The sequence below is a fragment of the Coturnix japonica genome, chromosome 3 (genome assembly GCF_001577835.2).
Source record: "Coturnix japonica isolate 7356 chromosome 3, Coturnix japonica 2.1, whole genome shotgun sequence".
Lineage (NCBI taxonomy): Eukaryota > Metazoa > Chordata > Aves > Galliformes > Phasianidae > Coturnix > Coturnix japonica.
This window is the reverse complement of record NC_029518.1, coordinates 24905240-24930777: the sequence shown is the minus strand read 5'-3', so window position 1 is coordinate 24930777 and position 25538 is coordinate 24905240. Positions and strand designations below refer to the sequence as shown.

General features: G+C 40.9%; 1 long non-coding RNA gene across 1 annotated transcript in view; it reads right to left on the bottom strand.

Annotated features, from left to right (window-relative positions):
* Positions 1-24219, bottom strand: part of LOC107311134 — a 72377-nt gene extending 48158 nt beyond the window's left edge. The window contains exon 1 of the long non-coding RNA XR_001553887.2: positions 24056-24219. This is a non-coding gene — a long non-coding RNA (uncharacterized LOC107311134). The remainder of the gene's footprint in view (positions 1-24055) is intronic.
* Between the last annotated feature and the right edge of the window lie 1319 nt (positions 24220-25538).

Sequence of the window (25538 nt, the reverse complement as noted above, 5' to 3'; positions counted from 1 at the left end):
AGCAGGGACTGTGGGGAGAGCAGGAACTTTAATATGGAAAATAAAGCAATTTAACAGCAGAAGACTCTGAGAACTCACTATGGCTCACATGATGCTCTGCAACAACAAAGAATGAAAAAGCAAACTTTGAAATGAGAGCTCTGAACAGCACGAGGATCTGATTTTGTGCTGACTTGAAACAAAGACATGTCCACATGACAGATCACCAGCCTATGGGACACAGCACAGACACTGATGAATATGAAGGCCACATCCAAGGCCCCAAGCTCCAACACCAGATCACACTCCCAATAAGAATGAACTCCCTGTGCAAGGACAAATGTATTTAAAGCAAGCAGAAGCAAAGGAAAAGTTACAGACTTGTGAAGGGCCTGGAATACCACGGAGATGCCCCCAGCTCCAGTACCCTCCTGCTGCATACCACCACCATTCAAAATCTCAGTAGAGGCTGAAATCCAGCTTTACACCAAGGCCCTTAATTTATCAGTATTAGCCTGAAATGCATAATGATGTGATTCAGATCCTCTAGTGTGAACACTGATAATACCACTAAAAAGCTGTTTCAACCAGTTCAGAAACTGAAGGCAAAATGAGAAGCAGACGGGAACAGCAATTGTTTCTAAGAGATGAACTCTACATCAGCAAGAGGGCCCCATCAATAATGTGGGGAATGTTATAATTCCTGCTGCTCACATTGGGGAAAAGGGCTAATAAATTGAAATGACCAATAATAACATCCAGTCCAACCCCAACCCATCACCAGTACTGCCCACTAACTATGACTCTCAGTGCCACATCTACACATTTCTCAAACATCCCCAGGAATGGTGACTCCACCACCTTCCTATTCCAATAGGGTAAAAAGAAGCAGTCTAAGGAAAATGAACCTAAAAATCTATCAGTAGAATAAAAGGGACTTGTCATTAAAAATAAATTTAAAAAGAACCTTCTTTGGACTGAAGAAAAAAGGAAAAAAAAAAAAAAAAAAGAAAAAAAAAAAAGGTATCCAGTGGAAACCTGAACAAGGAGGATATTACATGGGACACCATAATAAAAACAGGCAACTTATTTAAAGCATTGCACGGACTGCTACAGACAGACATCCACATCTGCAGCTCACTGCCCAGAACTGCAGCCTGTGTCTGAGAGTGTCAGCTCTGAAGAGTTGTTCAGCAGTTCTTCCCTGCTTCTGCCTTCAATTTTAATTTCTGTGCTACTCAGTTTTACTCTAAGGGACTTTCATTTCTCTCGTTGGTACTGCACGCTCTTTTGGAGGCTGTCAAAGGGCACCTGGCTTGCCACCTGCCTCCACAGGCTGGCAGGAAGCGCTGCATTTCTGGTGCATCTGAATTAGCTTGCTTCCCTAGTGGTTTTTCCAGTTCCTTTGCACATCTACCTTTGTTTTCAGGCAGTGACAGCAGTGCCTCATGTGCTCTTCAGGAGATCCAATGTGCATCTCCTCCTCTGAGCATGCAGGGGCAGCTCCAGCCTGGGCTCTGCTCCTGGTTGCTGGAGCTGGTGGCCTACCACAGCCCCTAGATGAGCATTAAGTTCCCTCCCAACACAACCCATTCTATGACTCTATCACAATGAATAAATAGAGGCCAACGGAGACACGCCTTTTTTCCATAACCAACAGCTTTTCCTCATAGACAGGCTTGTAAAAGTGTGCTCAGAAACAGGATCCCTTTTTTCAGTGTATAGCAATTGCTATCATTGCTACAGGATTGTATCAATGCCACTAGCAAGTCTGTGACAATTCCCAAGCAGCACCTAGGTTTGAATACAATTCCCCAAGACCAAAGCTTGGGAGACTCAATTCAGGCACTGTTAGGAAGAACATTTTCCACACAGTTTTTGTGCTCTAAGGTAGGAAAGGTACAGCTGAACCATTATGTGCTGCAATTCAGCCCTCTCTTCCACGCTATGCTGAACAGTTGCTTGTATTAGCATTCAGGAAATAAAATAGGTCTTTTAATGGGTCCTAAATGTGACTTTGTAAAGTAGTGATGCTGCCACAGTGACACCCCAGAGTGGGGTGTGCAGCCATCACTGCTATCTTTAGAAGCTTCCAGTCTGGATGCAACTCTTATTTTGGGAACATGTAGAATTCCTCAGCTGCTAACAGAGTTATCATATGCTCCAGAGCGGCCAAGAGTATCCTGAGATGGCTGAAATGACCTGTGAGATAGCAGATTTAGGATACAATACACTATTAAGAGAAATTATGTTTTCTTAGCATCCACAGTTTGCAATTCCTAGCACACATGCAGCCCTTTCCATCCTGTTGCTGTACATCCACACCTTGCAGCTGAAGTCTGCAGGGGGCACAAGCAGGAACTGTCATAATCACCTCTGTTCCTGTGAGCTTCCATTTGTGAGCTTTTTCCTGAAGAAGAGACACTGTCGTTTTTAATCTTTGTTCTGTTTTTTTGTTTGTTTGTTTTTACCAGAGTTCTCTCTTTAAAAGGAGTGACTCACATCACCATCCTGCAGGCATGAGTTGGTAAACTGTTCATTTCTGGTTTGGCTCAGGGAAGCTCTTAAAACTATTGTTTTTCTCCCTGACCCTTATCTCCCCTTATCTAAAGGGATTTTAAGCCACTCTGTTCCTTCACCAACCAAAGGTGGATCACAAAGTGATGCCATAAAATGTCAAACCATATTGTCCCTCCATTTGATGAGACCCATCTCTCCTGTCTGCCTGAGCTTTTATGGTTGTTTTTAGGTGTGTTTTCAGCAATTCACAGGCACAAAGCACAGACATTTTTTGTAAGTGAAAACTTACAAAAGAATTCGAACAGGTTACCCAGGCCGCAGCAAATGAAACATTTTTAAAACCAGGGTCTGATCAAATATGAAGGGACTTTATCTACTTTGCCTGTCAGATCTCAGCTACACTCTCTTTAAAAATAGCAAGCAGGTGAGCTAAGGAATGTGACATCCTGACTTTCTGCAGTGAGTCAGAAGATAAATGACACCATCAATTAGGTTAGATTGATTTCTAGATCCAGGATTCTTATTCCCTGTGTAAATCGCATCTCTTCCTGTGATAGGACATGCTCCTCTGAACTCTGCCATTTAATTATTACTACTGATATTAACGTTTTAGCTACTGATCAATCTCTGACAACATCCACCACAACCAGGCCCCCACAAGAAGGATCCCATCAAGGAAAGAGGATGTTAGAAGTACTGGACTGTCAAAACAAAACTGCTAGCTTATTTCTTGACACCTGTATCTCTTCAGGCAGAAACATTCAACATCTCGTAGCTTTTATAATAACCTGATTGATATCACAATTTTATTTTCACTCAAATGTAAATGAATACTAGAGGAATCATAATGGAGTTGATCCAACCTGACCACAGTGTCTGGCTATACAGAGCATGTTTCACAGAGGAAACAAAGCAGGAGCAATGAAAGAAATGCAAGGGCTGACTGTGTTGGCTTTCTGAGATCAAGTTAACCAGAATTGTGTGCATTTCAGGTAGGCAACAACAGAGCAGTAACTTCTTGGATTAATTCTTCAGTGAAGTCAATGGTACCTACTGCTGACATGAGAACTTAGAAGTAAATATGTACAATCACAACTCCACTGCTCCTGCAACTGTCACCTTCCTAGGTGGCCAAAGACAGAGGTAAAAAACAGTACAGCAGCCCAGTAAGGTATGCAAAGCAGAAGGGAATACTTCCCTCCAGTATTGTGCATGAAGATCTACCGTTATTGCACTAGGCTTTCCTATTCCTCACCCAACAATTCCCTGGGAGACCAAGCATGACCAGGATTTAGGGGCAGTGAGTCCAGTTCTCACCACTTTTGTTAAGCCATGTTTTGATTTACACACTGCTCAAGACAGGGAGTTGGAACTAGGTGATCTTTGAGGTCACGTCCAATCCAAGCCATTCTGTGACTCCTCTATTCTATAATTATCCTTTTCTGCATTATTAAGCTGTCTTTATCTCAACCCACAAGTTTTACTTTTTTTCTGACTTTCTTCCCCATCCTAAAGTCAGAGGGGTAAGTGAATGTTTGGGTGGAGTTTTATCTCCCTGCCAGATTAAACCACAAATGAAGAGACTGAGACATGGAAAATTTATATCAGGTGCTGTGGATGGGGCACCAAAATGTTGCCAAGATATTATTTACTACTGATGACTTTCCAATGGCACAAAATAGCTTCCAAACGGTCTGGGAATAACCCACTTCCTCCTAGTATCAACCACAGCTCTAGCACAGCCATAGAAATAAGCTGGACCTTCTCTTCTATAGACTTTCTGGGGTTCATTCTTCATTGTTCTAGAGAGCCTAGAGAAAATGAGGACTGAACACATGCAATTTGGAATTTGGGGTGATGGCTCACAAGAACACATTCCTGGTCATTTCTACTCTGATAAAGAAAATGCGGAATGACTTTGTGCTTGCTTTGTACACTGATCAGAACACCATGAGAAACCACTGTGCACAATGATAATTTTGTTTTCACTCTGACTAGTGACTTGTAAAAGCTGTCAGCTCATTGTGAAAGAACCATTAGATCAAGCTGCTAAAACGGCAAACAGTTTACGTGAAATTTAGAGTCTATGTAGACACTGAATATTCATCGTCTGCCTGGACAATTTCACATTCATGTTTAAGTAACGTAGATTTATGCCCACACACAACAATGATTTGTGAATATTTATAAGTGAACACCTGGACAACAGTGACTACTTATGATTACATTTGAAAGAAAGAAAAAGGCTCTACCTGAAGCCTGAACTACAAACACTAGCAGATAATCTTTAATCTGCACTGTATCCTAACAGCAATGAAGAACAGCTGAAAATAGCATAAAGGAAGAAGTTGGAGGTAGAACACTGATCACCCAAAGAATCGGTAAAAAGCCAGGAAGCTTCTCTAAGCTGATAAAAGAATTCCCTTTGGATTAGTCTTCTGTCAAAAATCAGGTTTCCAGTGCAGTGATTTTCTATATGAAAATTACCTGATTGCTTTGTTTTTGTCCAAGACAGAAAGACTAAAATATTTGTTAGGAAAAAAAAACACAGGTGTGAGTCAATGCGTGTATATTTAAGGAGTCCTTGTATCTATGCCTTCAAGTTACACATTTAAGCCTATGCTGCTCCAAGCAAGAACCACTACGCCTGGTTATCAAGGAGAGGTCCTCAAAGCCAGCTGAGATGAAGCCAGATCATTGCCTGAGGCACAGGTGAGTTCTAATAGACTCAGTTTAGCTTCAGACAAGAGAATCACAGGGTATAGTTCAGTTTCGGTGATAAGGGGTTTCAAGACTGAAATATAGATTGGGGGACTCCAGGAAAACTTACATTGGCAGCAGAGAAGCTCAGGTTAGGGGAAAGGCAGCTGCTAGACTCGCATGTGCTTATTCTCATGAATTGCCCTCTTTGGAGATGAAAGGCATCTGGCACTGGAGTTTCCTCTAGGGGAAGAAGATCCTACCAGGTGAGACTGGAACAGTAACTTTGCTAACAAACCTGGTGTGTAAAATCCCAGCCTTGCCTCAGTGCTGTCTTCAAACTCTAAACTTTAAAACTAATCACATTGTTCTGATTAATAAGATCCTCCAAGTCTTCTTCTCTGTGTCTTTCCACAGCTGCTTACCTCCTTCTATAATATCTCATTAACATGGGGAAATTAAACTCTCTCTTGCCATGTTCACTAGGAGCAAAGCAGTGAAGACCAATTTCAGAGACTTGCTAGCAACCAGAGAATGGAAGTTGGGCTGTGTCTGGTCACGTTTGGCCATGCTTTGTCACATTTCATCCTGTCTCAATGACTGCACAAGAAGTAGGACAACAGAAATTCAATAAATGCCATCACCTTTACCCCAGTGACACCCAACAAACATTTTCTATAGCCCAACATTGCCTGGACAAAACTGTATACCAGACTCTTTAACCTAAATTCATTGAGACAGTCGGAAATTATAGCAGTTGAAAATAAAAGCATCTCCAGATGGGTAAATAGCTCACTTCTTCCCATTTCCTCAAATTATCCCAGCATCTGGCACTTTTCTGCTGAGACTGCCTCCCCAGGAGAGGAAACTAAAGCTCAGGTCTGCTGGGACACTCAAGTGGACAGCACACAGCAATCAGATATCAGGCTTGGGGACTCATTTCTGTTCCAGGCAGAGATGAGCTGCCTTGTTCCACTCCATGCCTACACTGACCTTCTACTCCAATGCTTCCAATTGACTCTATTATCTATGCTTGCAGTGACATCAGACAACTAGGAGAGCTACCCCTAACTGTGTCTGTTCTTAGCTTGTGTTGAGCAGCATGGTGTATGAAGATAAACTGCATCTCTGTGATGGACTGCAGCCAGCTCTGGAGGGTAGGTGGATGATTTGGATTCATTATGCCCCAAAACAGGTTCTTCAGAGCAGCAAATGGACACTGAGCAATTACCAGCTCTGATAGGGCTGATTCTCTCCTGAGAACATGACATATTTCTACACATAGAATATTGATGAGATGGAGGGCTGCAAAGGAAGGGTGGACTTACTGCCCCACCTATTGCCCAGAATACAGTACTTATTCATATTTAATCCTGTATTTAATATTTAATTTTAATCCCAAAGAATTATACAACCAAAAGCATATTAAGACCCCCAACATTAGCACTTCAAAGCCCCCTAATTTTTAAAGTCAGTCTCGTTATTACAGGGTAAATTTCATAGTGTTTGAGTGAAACAGAAACAGTAACATCCTTCCACTGCCTCCCTAATTTCTGAATATACCTTGGATACGTCATTTACCTAATCCCTATGAGGAAAGCTTCTTCCCTAGCTTCTTTTTGCCCTCCTTTTATTATATATATATATATATATGTATATATATGTGTATATATATATATATTAAGAGTTCAAACAACAATATAGAAAGATTGAAATGCAATGGCATTTGGCTACCAATAATCTCATCCTTTCTATGAGAATGTATGTAGATTTTTAATATCTTAGGGCTGGAATCGACTCTCTCCACACTGCCAGCACATCATCCACAGCAGTAAAACTCGTGTTAAGAACATAAATTGCCCACTGATAGATTGTCAGTAAACAGTGAATAGTGTTTCTGACAGAGTCAATCCTGGCAAATGGACAACTATTATATATATACATATATATATAATGTTTTTTAACCAATGATTTTATCTGTCCTTTCAACCCTTTTGCAAAAATTTATCCCACAGCAGTTGATTCCAAGGATCTGTTACATACTGTAGAATGAAAACATATGCTTTTGCTGTTTCACTAAGTGCTGCCCTTTAGTTTCCCCGTGTGTTTTCAATGTTTTCTGCCATGAAGCTTACAATGGGAGTCCTTGTTTTGCTTCTATTAAGGCATTATCTTCAATAGAGCCCTTCACCTGATTACCTTGCAAACACTGTCGCCCTGTGATCACTCAGGGTCAGTTCTTCACTTAGGTGCACAGCTGAAGAATTTGCCTAAACCCTTTATTTTAATGTGTTGCATCACACTTTGCAGTGCTGTGTGCCACTCATGCTTGTAGAATACAACAAACTGCAGCAAGTGTCAAACACTGCAGTGTTTGAACGTTAAATCACAGCACACAGAAGCTCTTTATTTAGTTTTGACTATTCTTCTGTGTATCTCACATGCAAAAAAATTAACAACATTACTGCATGTTACCTTTAGAAATGGAAAAGGGAGAAGGTGAATTCTCAACATCTAATCTTTCCAAGCCCACAACATCCAAACCACAACCACATTAGGACTAGCTCTGAAGATTTCTGAGGACCAAGGAAGAGCCATCACCTTCACCTTTAATAGGAAAGCCTAAAGAAATAAGTTCCAGCCTATAACACTCTTCTGTTCACAACAGCTGCCAGTTATTGCAGTAACATCTGCCTTCACTTCTGGTGAATAAAGGCTTAAAGAGACAATGCCACCCCTGCTCAAAGAAGGATCACAGAGTCACAGAATCATTAAGACTGGGAAAGACCTCTAGGATCATTTCATCCAACCACCAACCAATCCCCACAAACCTTGTTCCTCAGTGCACACCCACATAGATTGTGAACACCTCCAGGAACAGCGACTGCACCTCCTCCCTAGGCAGACTGTGCCACTGCTTCACCACTCTTTCTGAGAGTAATTATTTTTTCCTAATATCCAACCTGAACTTCCCCTGATGTGACTTGAGGCTATTCCCTCTTGTCCTACTGCTAGATGCATCATTCCTTCCCAGCTATAGGTGTTGCCCTCCCTACTGCCTTGTTAATCCATGAGTGGCAGTGGCTATCAGGCACTCCATGTACCAGCCTGTTGCCTGGATCTACACAGTCACTTTTCCTCTCAATTCCTATGCATCCCACTGAGCACATATGAAGTGGGAGAAGCTGTAGTACATTTATCTTCCTACAACACCCAAAACAAAGCAGGCTAGAAGGCATATATTAATGACTTCATCCTCAATACAGCTGATCTTGGAAATGTTTTGGTGCCATCAGCTTTTCATCAGAATACATTAGAGTTGTTAAAATTGATATATATTTTTTAAATGAAGTGTTGGGCAGGAAAAGTTCTTGAAATCTAGAGTTGTCTCTGGGAGATAAAGAGAAGGAAAGATGGAGAAGGTACAATTTTCACTGTTGACTTTCCAATGCCAGACCCCTTCTGTGAGCAAACACATCCTACACTGAAAGCACTCATAGGGGCAACAGTGTAGTGACAGCAGGATTAGTACACTATAAAATGGCAGAATTCAGCTTCCATTTCTGAAAACACACTCTGCAAGCACTAAAATCATGAACACACCAGGAAAGAGATGAAGTGCCACATTTACTCACAGATTCTTAATAAAAATGTCATTCTAAGTTTAATTAACATACTTTTTTGTAAACAAAATCACCCCACAGCTGCAGCAAAACCTGCTTTTCTACAGTGTTCCAGGGCCAAGTTCTGCAGCAGGTTATGCCCAGGTGCAACTGCAAGGCAGCTCATTTGGGCCAAGTCAGTATTTACAATAGTACAACAGAGCAGATTCCATCCCCTTGAAGTCCATCAGCTACCTTTTCCTTCCCATAGTAGTTTTTATTTTTAGCTTGTCAGCAGCAGAGGAAAATACAATAAAAGCCTCATACTGCTGCAGCCAGTTGGCAGTTCCATCTCCTCTTGTATGTGTGGTACCTGTGCTTGTGCCTGTGCTCTCTTTCCCCAGAGGAAGAGTACAACCAGACATTATTATTTGGGGGATTGCTCTACTGAGATAGCCAACTGTGATCACAGCTTCCTGAACTCCCTGACCTGCCCTGCCTAGAGGAACAACAGCAGTTTGGGAGGGGGAGGAGAAGGGATGTTCAGATGAAGGAAGTAAGATACAGGTTGATCATTTCATCCGTATTGTCTGGGTGCCATCGGAATACATTAACTCCTTCATTTATCACAGCACTATCATTAGAAATCTCAATTATTTCTGAATGCCATACTGACAAAATGTTTAATTAGCTACTTTGTTGTTTTAATCACTTCTTGGATACAAGGAAGAACTGGAAGCACCAGTGCGGGGCCCCATTATTTTTTATAGAAATGTGTGGAGAGTGAAGGAAGCCGTAATAAATGTCCCCATCGTTACACAGAGATAAAGGTCAAACATTAACACAGCATTCATATATCTTAAGCCTTTCACAAGGAGAACATACCCACCAGCTACAGCATTCTGTAGCAGTGATGTGAGCTGAATGTGAGCTGCCTGCAGAGTAGCTTGCAGAAGAAGCTTGGGGGGGTGCTGCTCCCCCTCAGGAGGTGGTACTGGGAGATCAGCAAGCTAAGCAGTTCAGATATTACCATCAGGAACCTTTTACAGGCAGATTTTCCCAAGCTTTTTGTGGAATCTGACTGAAATTGAAGGCAACAATTTCATAGTCTGACTGTATTAGGAGTTTCCTTCTTACCTTGAAGTCACTCAGCCCACTAATGAAAAGGCAGCAACCATGGAGATGCCTGACCAGTATTCCCACACACCCCAGAATCAGCACAGGATGAAAAACAGCTCACAGATGTCTCACCAGCTTGTGAGGATGTAGAACACCCCAACAAAGACAAGTTCCCTTTGGTGGCCAAATGTAGAAAACCTTTCCACAGCACCTGCCCAAAGGCAGCAAGCACATGAAATAGCACAAATTTCTGTTTGTCTGTGTTACATCTGTCTTGCTGAAAATAAGACAAGGTCATTTCTTAACATATACCTCCAAAGAGAATTAGGTTATAACTTCATATGAAACACGGCCCTTGAGTGACTTCAGAGGATGACAAAGTACATCAGGGTAAGACCATTCAGCCTGCAACCCATTTTGATGTGGACACTTGGCATTCAAGGCTCAGAGACCAACACAGACCGCACTTCCCTATGCTTAAAAATTAAAGGGCACAATAATTTTGTATCATAAATGCTTCCTAGCTGCATGGGCTCTCCAAAGGGCTCTGACCAGGATTAAAAGGAAGGAAATAAATGTTTGGATCCCTCAAGGGACCCAAGCCATCAGGATTCCTCTCCAACAGTCACTTATGGTGGGTATCTGCACAAAGCATTGCAGTCACATTGAAAAAGAGAAGGGCAAAGTGGTGGCAACATCCAAGTTCTTTCATAGAGGATGAACTTCTAATTCCCACCACTCAGCTGAAGAGCTTCAAAACCAAACACCCTCTTCAGAAGGGTCATGCCCTTGCAGGGTATCTTCCCTCTTCTCACAGAGAGGGAGACAAACTCTACAGCCTATTTCTGAGACTCTCCCAAAGAAAGAGTTATCACAAGCACCAGACCCTTCCCCAGTGCTGTTCATGCATTCATAAACTGAATTTACTATAAATTTAACAGGCCTAAGTTAACTGCCATAACCAGCAGTGGTTAGTTAAGAAGTGTCTAGCTTTTTTTTCAAACCCTAGTCAGCCCATACATCTCTGATGCATCTGTAAATTACTCATGTTTACTCTGCACCCAAAATCCTTTCTGATGCCAGCAGTCTTCTTTGCATTGACGCATTAAGACCGACCAAGCTTGGGGAGGTTTAATGGCTAGGAGTGGTATGTCCAGTGCAGGATACTGCTGGGTATCTGAGGAGATAGCTACAATATGCTTTATTAAAGTCCTCAATTACAAGTATTGTAATCATTTCAGGAGAGATCTTTAGAACAGTTAACAAATAAAGAAGACAGATGGTTTAGCTCAAGCAATACAAAATGCTGAATCCACTTGTAACTTGTTTCAGAAGGACAAAATAATGCAAAACTGAGAAAGACTACGCACAAGGAAAATTAGTTACATTTTGATTTATCAGTCATTTCCACATTTCCTTCTTTAAAGTACTTTCAAACAGCCTCAGAGTAAAGACATTGAAAGCATCTGATTTCTGCAGCAGACATATTTAACGCAGGGAGATGTTCTGGCTCACAAACTCCAATTAGTTCTAATATTAGGTCTGCTCATAAAACAGTCTCCCTTGTTTTCTACAACCACATCAATAAGAATTACTATAAGGGGATATAAATATAACTCATTAGTTTGTTGACACTCAATGGTTTATCTATATATGTAATGCCATCCTGCCATTATTGATGTTTTTTTAATGGCACAATATCATTAAGCAGGAATGTTGTATTTCTATTAATATAATTTGGGCTGGTTCTTAATAACGACGCCAAAGTGACTGCAGGATCATCCACAGGATGTGGATGAATGCCTAATATATTTCTCAGCACATCATCTATCACGTTCACCATCCTCCTTAACCAGCAAATCACAACCTTCTTACCAACCCAGATGCTCACGCTGAGAGATGCAGAGCTCTGTAGAGAGATTATCCACCCCAAAACTAGTCTTCCCCAGAATCCACTATGTAAAAATGTAGCAGCAAATTACCACTGCTTGGTGGGCTGTGGTCCACCACATCACAAGTAGATTTAGTACTAACTAACGGTTAGTGGGGTGCTGCTGTGCAGCAGATATTCTATCACAATATGGGAATAGGACTGTAGTTGGTTGTAAATGCAGGAACTGAAGGTCCCTCTACCCATGTTTGAACTTCCAGATACAAATCTTTGCACCCAGCTGCTGGCAAGGAGCCAACTGATTTCCACTGTCTGTTCAGTGGCTCTAGTGAGAGCCAAACAACAACATAGCCAGGAAGACCACTCTTCAGCAGGCAGAGCATTCACCTGAAGACTTCTTTCAGTTTCCAACAGGAAGACAATTTGAAAGGCTGAAAGCAACAGACAATATCTCCCACAATAACACTTCAAACCACAGGAACACAGATTAAACAGAATTGTCTGCTAACCATCAGTTATTTAGTTACATGCTCTGGGCAGTGTACAAAGAGGATGACTGCTGATATCATTTAGCCCACTAAGCCCAGTGAGTTATTCCTGACCTATACCAGTTTTAATTAAAAGAGTTTCAGGCTTATTTTGCTTTTTCCAGGAGGAATACAGTAACCAAATACCATCAAGTTTTGGATTTTGTGTCAGTGGGACTGATCAGAAAAAGCTCCAGGTAATCTCCCAACAGCCACCCCCATCCAACCGGTGCTGAAAGAAAGCCAGGGTACCAGCCACTGGTCAGTACTAGTGGGTGCTGTGGGGGTGCAGCCTCAAAACCCATCTACAAGGCTGACACTTTGCATTTACCACACTGAGTTCAGCTGTAATCCTTCCCACAGCAGATCTGTAGGTGAAATACATTTTGCATGGTGCTGGTGTTCTGCAGCTAAAAGGTTTCAGTCCAATCATTTAGGTCTAACATTTCTCAGCACAACATGGGTTCAGTTGATAAAATATGCTTTATTTTTAAACAAAGCTTCCTCTCATTGGAAACATTGCAGCTTTGTACATCATATCATGTTTCTTTTAAATAGCATGGGAGATAATACTCTGCTCATGCTACCAGCTAAGGGAATTGCTCTTTAGCTCAAGTTGTAGAAAGCTGTACTTTGGCATTACAGTCTCTGTCTTAAAACCTGTCTCAAAATTCGTTTCTCTGCCAGGCAGCGTGGGATGGCATTAAATAAATCATTTTCTGTTCTTTTAAAGACAAATACTCAAGCTGATGTAAAGTAACAACTATAAGAAAAGCATAAAATGTTTTAAATTTTAAAAGAAAAAAAAAAAATCTGGTATTTCCAAAACCACACTTCCTATGGCAAAGCACATCCGTAGGGGTAACAGGCTATGCACAGCTACAGGCTTTGTGAATTTAGGAGTGAACAAGGAATCCCTGAGAGCCCACTCTGGCTACGGAGAAGGAAGACTGCAATGTTTGGGAGGATGCTGACCTGTGCAGTCCTACCAGTGAGCTTGCACGGCAGTCCTTCAAACACTTGTGTACGAGTTTCCCCACTCATACCTACAGCACACTCAGGACTGCCTCCATTCTTCTGAAATCAATGCACAACTTCCCCTGTACAGATGATAGGACAGAAGTTCCTGGCCACAAAATAGCCACCAGATTCAACAAAAAAGAGCAATCATTACCTTTGCAGCTTTTTGATGAGTGATTGAATGGTTTACAACAGTTTTGGCCTGTGTGATTTTCATCTCACTGTCACACTAACAAATGATTCTGTAACACCCAAACAGCCATTTATATCCTTGCCTGATGCACAGAACTTGGGAGTTTCTTCAGCTGCCATTGCGCCCATCTGATTGGCACATCACAGCATTTATTTACTTTACTGATAGAACCTAATTGGATGTAATTGCTGAAGCATCTTAAATAATTCTAAATACAGGAATTGATTTGGGGATTAAATGGAAGATGATAATTGCATAATTGAACAAAGTAGCTGGAGTCCTCACCCAGCTAAGTGGATTTCATGATTGTGGCTGATTGCATCAGAATATAAATCAGCCTGATTTGCATGGCTGACATGAGTTTTCCCCTCCTCCTCTCTAGAGCTGGTTTTAAATAGGTCACATCCTACAGAGCAGAGAGTGGAAATAAAGATCTCAAAGGGAAGTCCCCTGGATTTGGTGCTTGATGGTTGAGTGCTCTCTGTTCTGTAGGAGATGATTAGGGCATTTTTTCATGAGGGTTTTGGGTGCTCTATCACTAGCCAGGAGCTGTTAAAGCCCCACCTGGGTTTGGGAAGTTCAAGATGCTACCTGTTACCTTTTTATCCTTATAGCTCTTGATAGTTAGAGACATGGTTTCCAGGGAGATCATTCTCAAGATCACTCAATCAAGGTAATTTTCTACAGAAGTGATTATGTTTAAGTAACTTCTCCCTGGGGGAAGCTGAGTAGCTTGTAAGGTACTTTGTGAAAGAGGCTTTCCCTTGTAAGGCACTTTGTGCAAGTAGCTTTCACTCTCAGGTGTGCTTCTAGCTCCACCTGGGTTCATCAGCTTAGATTTCTTACCCTTCTTGTCTCATTGGAGAATTCCAGTTCTCCAGTGGGAATTGACATGAATAAATAAATAAAAAGCTGGCTGAGGTTAGGATAGGGCTTGTAGAGATTCACTCTACAGCCATTTACCAGTCTAATCAAGGAGGCTGCAAAGCATCACAAGTGGCTCCACAGGAGCTGTTGATGCTCTGTGGAATTTTATTTATTTATTTAGTAAAAAGCACATAGTTCTAATTTGGGAGTTTTGCACAAGATCATTATTTATGTTTGATAAGTAATAACACATACACAGTAACACTAATTTCATCTGAAAAAAAAAAAAACCCAAAAAAACAAAAAAACAGTAACATCCCCAATCTTTTTTCCTTTCTCATATTGTCTGTGCATTTAATTAGGCTGCAGCTACCTTACCATAGCAGTTTATATCCATAGCACTCCCCACATAAATATTTATAACTATTTTACTGGCTGTTAATTGTTTGCTAGCATTATAAAATCAAGTATATTAGATGTGTACACTTATATTAGGAAAAATATGAGGAATAGAATTTCAGCTCTATAAATAAGTTGTTTCTAATACTAAGAATGACACTAAACCCTATTAACTTCATTAATTGTATTCTTAGGTATCACTTTGTTGTCAGTGAAGCAGGACAGCATTTAGAGAAAAGTGGAAGTTTTTTCTATTAGATCAATCAATCTGAACTTGTCATTGTTCATTCCTAAGTCTTTCTGTTGAAGGGAAAATTGTCCTTCTTCTCCCCTAAGACTGGCATATTGATTGCTTCAGTGCAAAAAAGACATTAATCAAAGGAAATTAAGCCCTGAGTATCTCACTGAAACATTTCTGCTCCTCTTTCTATTTATGCACGACCACAGTTCACCCACAACAAACCTGCACAAGCAGAAACAGAACACTCCCTGGGATCATTAGACCCTATGTCAGATGATATGGAGGACGTGCTGTCCTTTTCTCTACCAGGCAGTATGTTAGGTGTTTGAAGCTAGACACCAGCACAGGTGCAATGATAATCTCATAAAACCAGTATATTACAAAATCTCAGCTAGACTAAAAGTAGGATGCTTGTCTAGGCATAAACTTATAAATAAACACTATGTACACACACAGATTGTAGCAGCTGATAGCTACCTTTAATTTTTAGGCTTCACTGTATTTTGGTCTTTGAAACAAGGTTTGAGACCAAAGAAGAAAAGATAGGCAATTTGAGATCTCATAGTATGCCTGAGCTAGAGAGAGGACAGCTGTAAACAAGCATTCACTGTGTTTACCCTGAGCACAGATAATGTTAATCTTCATGTGCTTACACACAAGCAAAGAACAAACACAGTGGTAGGTGCACAAAAAGCAAGCCTGAGTAGCTTGGGCTTCACCTCTTGTTTTCTGAATGTGCTTACCTAAAGCAGGGAACAATGTTGTAAAGGACTGGTGGCTTCTGCATAGGGAAGACACTGGACATCTGTTTTCAGCTGTCACAAAAGTAAGAGACAGCACAGAAATCTAGGTAAGGTTTCTTCCTGCCAGGTAGGTGACCTCCTGGTGTTATGTGACATCTTGGGACATATTCATACATATGCATGCAGTGGCATACAACATTTCTCTTGCAAATTTTGACACACTTGCTGAATTCGTCAGCTAAACTTTTAGTGAAAAAGTCTCTTGAAACCAAATATATGAAGTATTTCTTTTGGGGGATAAAACTAACATCTCAGTTTGAAATCTGTGTCAAAAAGGTCAGCGTATTTAGCAAAGGTATCACCTTTCTAAAACATTTAGGTTTAATTAGGGATGGTGCATGAGAGACAGAGGTAAGTAAATCCCAAAACCATAAGTTTGTCATCAGGCTCTGTGCTACATATTGTTACCTGCCAAACATGACTATTGCATATGTGATATATTGTGAAATACTGTAGAACAGTTAATATCACAGGTTTCATGCTTTTAATTCATTAATGTTCCTCCCCTTCTGGAATATGCACCAAAAATGAGGTATGATGCTTGCAAAGGCTGAAAGATAAAGAGGATTTTCATCTGTCTTTTGTTATCCACGCTTAAGTAAACCTTAGCTTTAATCCTTAACTTTGCTTAAAATGTATCAAAGTTCAGTTGATCAATATGAACACACTGAAAAATCCTCTTGATGAAGTGCCCTCACATTCAGTCTATAGGACTTGAAGATTCAGCAATAAACTAATGCTTTTTAACCTCTTAATTACAAAGCCTTAATACTGTCTATGAAAGTGAAAATAGCATTGATGAAATAAATATGTACATCCCTTTCTGCTAATATTAGCCTGCTCTATAGAGTTAGTTTCTGGATTATTTTCTTGCATGTACTACCTTGAAATCATTCAGACATATTACTCAGAACTGTTGGGTTAGGTTTACTGGTGAGCACTGAAACATTTCTTTTAGGTGAGGCTCAGGACATTTGCAGTGTTTCTACCTAGCCCTAATGTAAGGAAAGTCTTAGTAAGGGGCTTGAGTTAGAAAATAATAAATAAAGAGTTGAAATTTCCTTCTTGCTCAGTTTGCAACAACCTGTAGAAGCACAGAACACCAGCAGTTCTGAGAAAGCTAGAAGGTTCAGTGCCTGTACTGGTCTTGTTGAAATGTTGATCAGTCCCTGTACTGCTCAGATAAGGGCTTTACTAAGACATTAACCACAGCAGGCCTTACAATACATGAGTGGCTTATACCATTGTGCTAGCAATACCATGAAATTCAGTATAAACACCCTAATCAGGTTGCAGATAGAACACAAGGTAAAGGAGGACTGAAGGTACATGCAGAAGGTTGTACTTGTGCTAAGATTTTAGAAGTAAAATAAGATATTCTTATCATTCAACAGATTGAGTAAGAAATTACACATCTTTGTGTTGATCTGCAAGATGCAGTTTTGAGCTGACACCTTAGTGCAGGCATCCACATGTTACTATCTCAGAAGAGCATGCAAACGTGTATCATACTAGCTCTCATAGTTGAAATCTGTGCAGCTACAGCATACATTCAGATCAGGGTTTTAGAAAACTAGAGTTAAAAAGGCTTATGTCCACCAGTCAGGTTATCAGAGCAATTAGGCTACTGAAAATGGATGACTCAAGACCTACTACAACTCCACCTGGAAGGATCCTCAGGAATGATATATGAAGCTAAACATGTCTAAGAAACTTGACAATTTCTTTTCTGTATAGAGATTTCTGGCAGTGCCAGACCTCTGTTTGTCGAAATTTTTCTCAGATAGTATTATAAGCAATTAATTCAGAGTTCTTCAACAATGGGAATAACCTCTTACACGTGAAATGTGGCACAGCAAGTCCTGAGAGATAGGGCTAGATGTTTCTAGGCACCGGACTTCAATAAGTTCTCCCCTACACATCTTCTGTTGGAAAGATAGGTGCTTCTCCCAAATAAAAGTGGGCTTCAGAGTTTTAAGAGTTACTTTTTGTATCGGGAGCTATTGATGCTGAAGACAATGCTCTCATCTTAATTTAGTGATGACTGAAACATCACATTGTCTGGCTACTACACTTCCTAAGGAACTGCTTAATGACTTGTATTCAGATCTCTATCTGCACACTCAGGCAGACACTGTTTACATGCAAATGAGGCAAACATTCATTCATAGTGTTTTTCGAGTTGATTGGTTTTCTGCTGTTCACTTATGTCTTGCCCTAAGGAATATTTAGATGCCCCTGAACCTAAACTGGACATCATCTCTTTTCTAACACATTTCAAAGTACAAGCAGGATTAACAATTGGAAATACACAGGTTGCCACTGCAGTAGCCACTATTGGGAACATGCACATTTTGCATCAATTTATGTTCTCATTTCAACTTCCCCATGCCTCAGACTGAGTAACAGACCTAATGAGAAGAGATCAGACCTTGAGATTTGTGGCAATTCATTTTCCTGACAAAGACAGTAACAAAAACTGAAAATGACACAACCTTAATCTCTTTCTCTGATAACTTTGAGGTTGTAATGAGAACTGTCAGCTATAGAAAACATTTCTCTTTTGCTTCTGAAACCGGAGTCTTGTGTCACTGCTATGGAGCTCCAGTAGCAAACAAGAAGAAAATATTAGTACCCAGACCACCCCCAGCCTTGGTCTTTCATGAAGAGAGCCACTTGAGCTTCTTTATGCATATTATGTATAGCCTCAAGTACAACTTAAGTGCATGGATAATAAAGCTAGAGCACCTACTTTCAGATGGAGGTTCCCCATTACTTGCATCTCAACCTATCCACTAATGTACTTTTGCCAAGAACAATTAACCAGACTGAAGAAGGAACCACAAGAAATTGTATCAGAATAGCGGGATCTAGTATTAATTGCATGACTGGGGCCTCTGAAAATGAAATTAATAGAGTAAGAGGACCACAAAGAGTATGCTAAAGTAAACGTGTTAATTGTCAGCAGCAGATGTTATTGGAAAGGATGATCAAAGCCAGATAACTTAAGATACCAGATACAGCATGTAGCAGATAGGCAGGCTCTGTAAAACAATAGATACGAAAATTAACAGCCTCGCTCAGAAGCATTCTTAATCCATAAGAAGGGTAGAGGGTTCAGGAGGAAAGACTTGGTTTGAGAGGAGAAGACTGAAGCAGTACGCCATTGTAGCACATTCACAAAATCACTTTTGTCAACAGGGAAACAGTCTGGAATTTATCAGGAAGCAGTTTCACACCAGACCATTTTTTGGTACCTCTTCAGGATGAGATAATTTGCTCAAGTGCATGAACAAAAAGGGCTCTGTGTGTATACACATAGAGGAATATAAATTTACATATACCTATACACACAGTATGTGATAAATAATTCAATAGTATAGTGGAGAATGGAAATTTTTCCAAGCTATCCAAGGCAATAAGCAGAGGGTCAAGCCCAAGCACAAGAAAATAATGAGACTACAGGTCAATATGAAAGGTGGCAGACCCTGTAGATAAGGTACACTGACCTTTCTGCAGGCTACACAAAGGGGAGGTATAATGAGAGACCTACCAGAGGATAATGAGGTATTTGTGCCTGTTTACTTGAAGCCCAACCTAAATGCACAGCATAACATTGGGGGAGAGAAAAGGAATTGCTGAGCCCCTTAACCAGCAACAGGAGAAGAGATAAGATGCAAGTTGTCTGCTTGAAAGGGAAGTCACGCTCTTTTTTGATACAAGAGGGAAAAGGGATACTGCTGCTGCCCCATTATTCTTCAGTGACTTCCAGTGTCTAGACCCTACTCTTTTCTTGTTTCATACCCAGAGTGACACTTTTCTCAGGTCTGATTTTTGCTCTCCGTCATTTGTCCTGATGCATAAGCTGGATTTCTTGTTCTGATGATTTCAGCTATTACTGTGCATTCCCCAGGGTCAGATCCTGTGTTTCAGCCCATGCAAGTACATGTGGCCACTCAGGGGGAGAACACAGGACAATAAAACCAATCACACTCCCTGAGTATCCTGGAGAGGGCACATCTCCTAAAATGAATGAGAATCCAATCCACATCAGCTTCTGACATACCAAAGACAACAGCTTCTCAGACCAATCTCTACAAGCACATAGAAACAATCATAGGATGTGTTGGGTTAGAAGGGACCACAAGGATCATCAAGTTCCAACCCACTCCCACAGGCAGGGCCACCAACCTCCAAATCTGGTACTAGACCAGACTGCCCAGAGTCCCATCCAACCTGGTCCTGAACACCACCAGGAATGGGGCATCCACAGCCCCTCTGGGCAAATCTAGACTGCTGCATCATTTCTTACCAGAATTTGCAGTTTGTTGACACACAGTTTTGATGGGAAACCACATGAATTTTGATGCTTTCTAAGTTCGACCTTGAAGATGGGAGCATTTTCACATGATTTGACAGCACAAGTATTTGTGTGGCCTAAAATGTCCACCCAAATAATATGAGCTGGTCTCTGATTCACCACCAAACAGAGGACTTTTTCCAATTCACTGTTCTGTGAATAGACTCAGCATCAAAAGAAAAATCCCACCTAGACTTTCCAAATTACAACAGTGAATTTTGTCTTACATTCTCTTTATATCACTCCTGCTTTTAATTATTTAGTTGTAATAAACCTACTTAATATTCCCAGTATAAACCAAACCAATTTTAACTTCCAACCTGTGGCACTCTTTGCCCCATGGGCTGTCCAACTGACTGAGCACAGACCAGATCACAGTATCTGCTTGAGCCACCTATATTGTCAGGATGAGAAATAGGCCCATCTTCAGTGTGGTTCATCTCAGCCCCAAGATAGACACTTGTTCAGATATCTGTACTGCAGAGATGGAAAATTAAATGAGTGCCATGATCAGACTGCTCAAGCCTCACTTCAGCCTTCCTTCTGGAAAAACTGAACAGATTAAGCTCCCAAAGTGGCTGTCTTCTCTAATCATCCCCTAGGCTTTTTTCTTTTTGAACCCTTTCCCAACTTTTCTCCCTGTATTACCTGAATGTCTTCCTTACAAAACACATTGATCACACAGTGCAATCTCTCAGACTCTGTGCAATCTGATGCCTTTCCTTCTGGGCATCATAGATAGCTCACTAAGAGACAGGTTTCAAAGTTAAAGCAAAGAAAAAAGCCAACAAAAAGAGCTATAGCAGTTGCAGTGAGAGGCCTCAGTATGGCAAAAGGAATAATATAGAAGCCAGGAAGAAACTGAGTGTGGTTCCACGCACTCAGGGCAAATTGTTGTATTGTACATGATACATTCCGCATCAACACATTTTTCTTCTATTTTAAATGCCACACAACAGATGTCATTAGAATTAGAAAAATCTTGTGAAGTACCCAAAAAATCCCTCCTGGCTTTTTGCAACAAGACAGCTGAGGAAATCAGCTCTCCATAAGTCCCCCATATTGGGAGAAGGAGGGTTGGGGAGGCACTGCAGCTTTCCTTACAACTGTCCCTTCCCCTGTGCTCCTTTCAGCCCAGTGGTCCAACTGGAAATAAAAAAAGCAAGGCAGTGCAAATCAAAGGGAAACAGGCCATCTTCAAGCAGCTTTGCAGAGATTACAAGTGATTTTCTTTTATAAAAAGTAAAACTTGAATTCAAAGAAAATGTGTGTCCCCTGAGGGCTCCCCATCTGCTGCACTGAAGGAGCTGAAGATCACTGCCCATACTAACCTCAGCAGCAGGGCTGCTGGACGGAGCACCAGCCATCTGGAGCGCTCCCCTGGGATGACTTGTATCAGATAATTATAAGATGTAGCAGGCTTCATCTTCAAAGCACTTTACAAATATTTATTAATTAGCCCATACCATTCCCTCATTAAGGATAGCGCTGCAGCCTCCATATGCACAGAGGGGAGGAAAAGATGTAGACTTGATGACTTTCTCAAGACCTTCTGAGAAGTCAGTAACAAGGCACAGGTGTGCCTGGCATCCAGTTCTGGGTTTGCTCATATTTTCAGATTTCCTACAACCCATCATGCTTTAGATCCTATCGTAAATGTGACAGGCATGCTTTGCTCTGCTGCAAGAACACATCCACAGCAACTCTCTCAATAGGATGAGAGGGAACAGCCTGAAGTTGTGCTGGGGTGGTTCACGTAGGAACTATGCCAGTGGTGAGACACTGGCACAAGATGTCCAGGGATTTGGTGGGGTCACCATCCCTGGAAGCATTCAAGAGCTGTGCAGATGTGGTACTGAGGGACAAGGTCAGTGGGCATGGTGGGTATGGATGGAATAATCTTAAACACCCTTTCCAACCTTAATGACTTCATAATTATGTGGTTACCATGAATCTAACTTTGCGCTGGAAATAGAGAAACAGCAACAAGCCCACACGTGCAATAGCACATGTAATTTTAGTTATCAGAGCAGAAATAATACTTCCTGCTTAACAGAGAAGCAGAAGAATCTCAAGCCCTGAAAGCTTTTTAGCCAGAATAACGTTTCCACAGAAGTAGCTTTACAAGGTTGGGGAATTGATGGGCAGCTGGAGGACTTGACCAGTGCATTGAGAGAGGGCTGCCTGAAGTGCCCTTGTCTGGCAGGATGAGTCTCCATCTTGTTTATATTCCACTTAACAGTAACACAGTGGTGTCATTCACAGTGAACGTGTCCCTTGGGAAGAGCAAAGCTTGCAGGAACTTGAAGAGGTGAATTTTAATGGAAGGTTTGAAGAGAAAAACCTGTTGGCCTAAAGTCTTCAGAGGCAATTTAGTAGCTGGAGACCAGGGTCTCAGCTGAGGTAATACAGATTGCATCAGCTCACACTAACAATTTTATCCACATGTGTGTAAGAATCACACACCTGATTTAAAAGGCAACTGCTTCAGCCAATTCACAATTTTATGCAGTGGCACACTTTAAGGTGATGAACTAAGGAAAGTTATGTAGGAAAAGAACATAATTAATCACCTTGCAGTTTAAAGCTACCTCAGAATTGCATTTAGTATTAATACAAAGTGAGAATTGATAGCCAGTCACAGTTTCCTTTTCTTATCACATCTGTCATATAGCAGCATCAGTGCCACAGCATCCTCCAGCCCTTCCCTCTCTCTCCCTGAGAAGGTCTCCATCCCTCTTGCAACCAGACGTCAAAGTCACAGCCTTCTCAGAGGACCATTATCCATGTGCTCACCCATAGATCTAGAAGGATCACCTCCAACAGCAGTAGTGCTTCAGAAAAAGCAGCAAGGCAGTGGTACAGACTGCCCAGGGAGGTGGCATGATCACCATCCCTAGAGAGGTTCAAGAACTGTGTGGATGTGGCACTAAGAAACTTGGTTAGTTGGCATAGCGCGGATGGGGCAGAGTTGAACTGGATGATCTCAGAGATCTTTTCCAATCCTTATGAATTTGCAACCATATCATTCATGGCAGAAGTGCACATAAGAGGCATAGGAGCCCACACTAGTATAACCACAGGTGCTGGGAGCCTCCCAGCTGCTCTACCGTGCCTGAAACTGCCTAATCACCAGGTTTGGCCTGCATATTTATACTACTCTGTAGGGAGAGTTTCCTTCTGCTACAGCACCTTAAGTTTTTAAAGGAACATCACAAGTAGCATGACAAACAGAAGAAGCAGTAGTCTCCTCAAAGTGTTTCTACAGCATTTTGCCATACCTACCCTTCTGCTTGACCATTTTATAACAGCTTACAAGCAACAAAACTTTATCTTAAAAAGACAAGAAGATAACTCAATGACACAAGAGACAACATTAAGAGATCAGCTACCACTGAAACAACAAAAGAAAAATGACAAAAAAAGAAGTCAGAAAAAACCTATTGGCCTAACATCTTTTCAAAATGTTTTGAACTTACACACTGCTAATCACCTGTGATATCAAGTCCTTCAATAACATAATGAAAGCAGCCCATCCCCTGATCTACCCATCACATCAAACATGTTAACTCACATACAGTCCTCCACAACATATGTAAACAAGATTTAGCCTTGCCTCTAGATTCCCATTTCATTGGGCTAGCACTAGACAGAAGTAAGATATTGCCTAATAAGAAGGAAAAATAGAATTTCCTCTTTGCTTGAACACATTTATATCTAACTACATCACAGAACAGCTTTAGTTGGAAATTGTTTCTGATAAGTTATTTGTGACATGAGATAAAGAACAATTAGGAATATTAATGATCACATTTAAGAAAAAGATTGACTCACCAAACCGGCAAAGAAGGTCTCTGGCTGTAGAATGTTCTTTCTCAGGAAGAGGTTTTTATCCAGGAAACATTTGCACTTTGGAGGCTAACCTTTAAATGAGCCCAGGGAGCTCTTGTCATGTGGGAAGCACAGGTGAATTGCTTGCAGCTGAGCTTCCTGGGTCAGACACTCCCCTTCACCAGGTGCTCAGTCATCAGTTCAAGCTGTGACGTAACAATTCCTCTACAGAAGGGACCCTCAGAAGTCATCTAGCCTAGCTTACCCGCAATGGATACACTTACAGCTTGCTTAGAGTCCCTAAATGTTAATAGCATGTCAAATTTAATATGTGTTTGTTTTAAGTCATCCCAAAATAAATGTCAAGCTCGCTAAATTATTGCGTTTGTAAACAAAATGACACTGTTTAACAGTAAAATAACAAAAAAGTGACTCATGCATATATTCTCCAGGACTATCCTTGTGACTTTAAGAAGAAAACCTCATAGTCAGGTGCTTTCTCCAATTGTTAAGCATCACGGTCAGATAATAATACACTACACGTAGGATGAGCACTCCTTTCTTGTTTGTCCCTTTTGCCATTCTACTCCTGTATTGTATTTCCACTGTGCTAATCTTTCCAACTGTAACAGATATCAAATAAATAAAAACACATGGGGAGAGGTTCCAGTATTAACTACAAAGTGAAATGTCAAATTTCCAGTCAAAGAGTTCCAGCACAGCTTCTGCTAAAGCAAAGACATCTTTAAGGATCTTGCTTTGTGCCATTACAAAATTCATGCTTTCAGTAAAATTACTTCTGGTTTACACCTGTATAAGTGATTGTGGAATCAAGAGTAGGATGTTTGAATTTGAATTAATGCTTATTGGGAAGTCTTTAAAGCGTAAATCACTTGCACCTGATTCTTTAGCAGTGACACAACACTCAGATTTCCTGCAATTAACTGCAAATGTTTGCACACAAAGCTGCCACCATAATGCAAGCCTTCATGAAATCATAACAGCGTTTTAGCCTTGAAGTATGCCACTTTTGAAAATGTGTAGGTGCAATTATAAGGTGAAAAAGCCAGCTTTCCTGGAATACCAGGTTTTATAACCACACTTTATAATAGAATTTTTTACTCAGTTCAAGGGGGGAAAAGAAGGTGAACCAACTGCAGTGAGGGCCAAGAGCAGTCTGTTCAGCTGATGCAAATCAAATTATCACTCCTGCATTTGCTGTGAAGATGAACTAATCTGTAACTGAGGTGTCCTTCTTCTTTTCCTTTTCATCTTTTTTTTTTTCACCTCCTGTCCTGTAAATAGGCACAACTTTCTGCCTTTGTTCTGTGCATACAAATTTTCTGAAGCTTCTGGGTTAAAAAATATAAATGAATACCTTGCAGATAAGGCTGAGATCTCCCATTCCTTTTTGCTTTACCTAATGTCCTTTTTCAGCCTGGATTGCCTGGAGAGCACCATGACCAAAGAAATGAATAAATCTTGA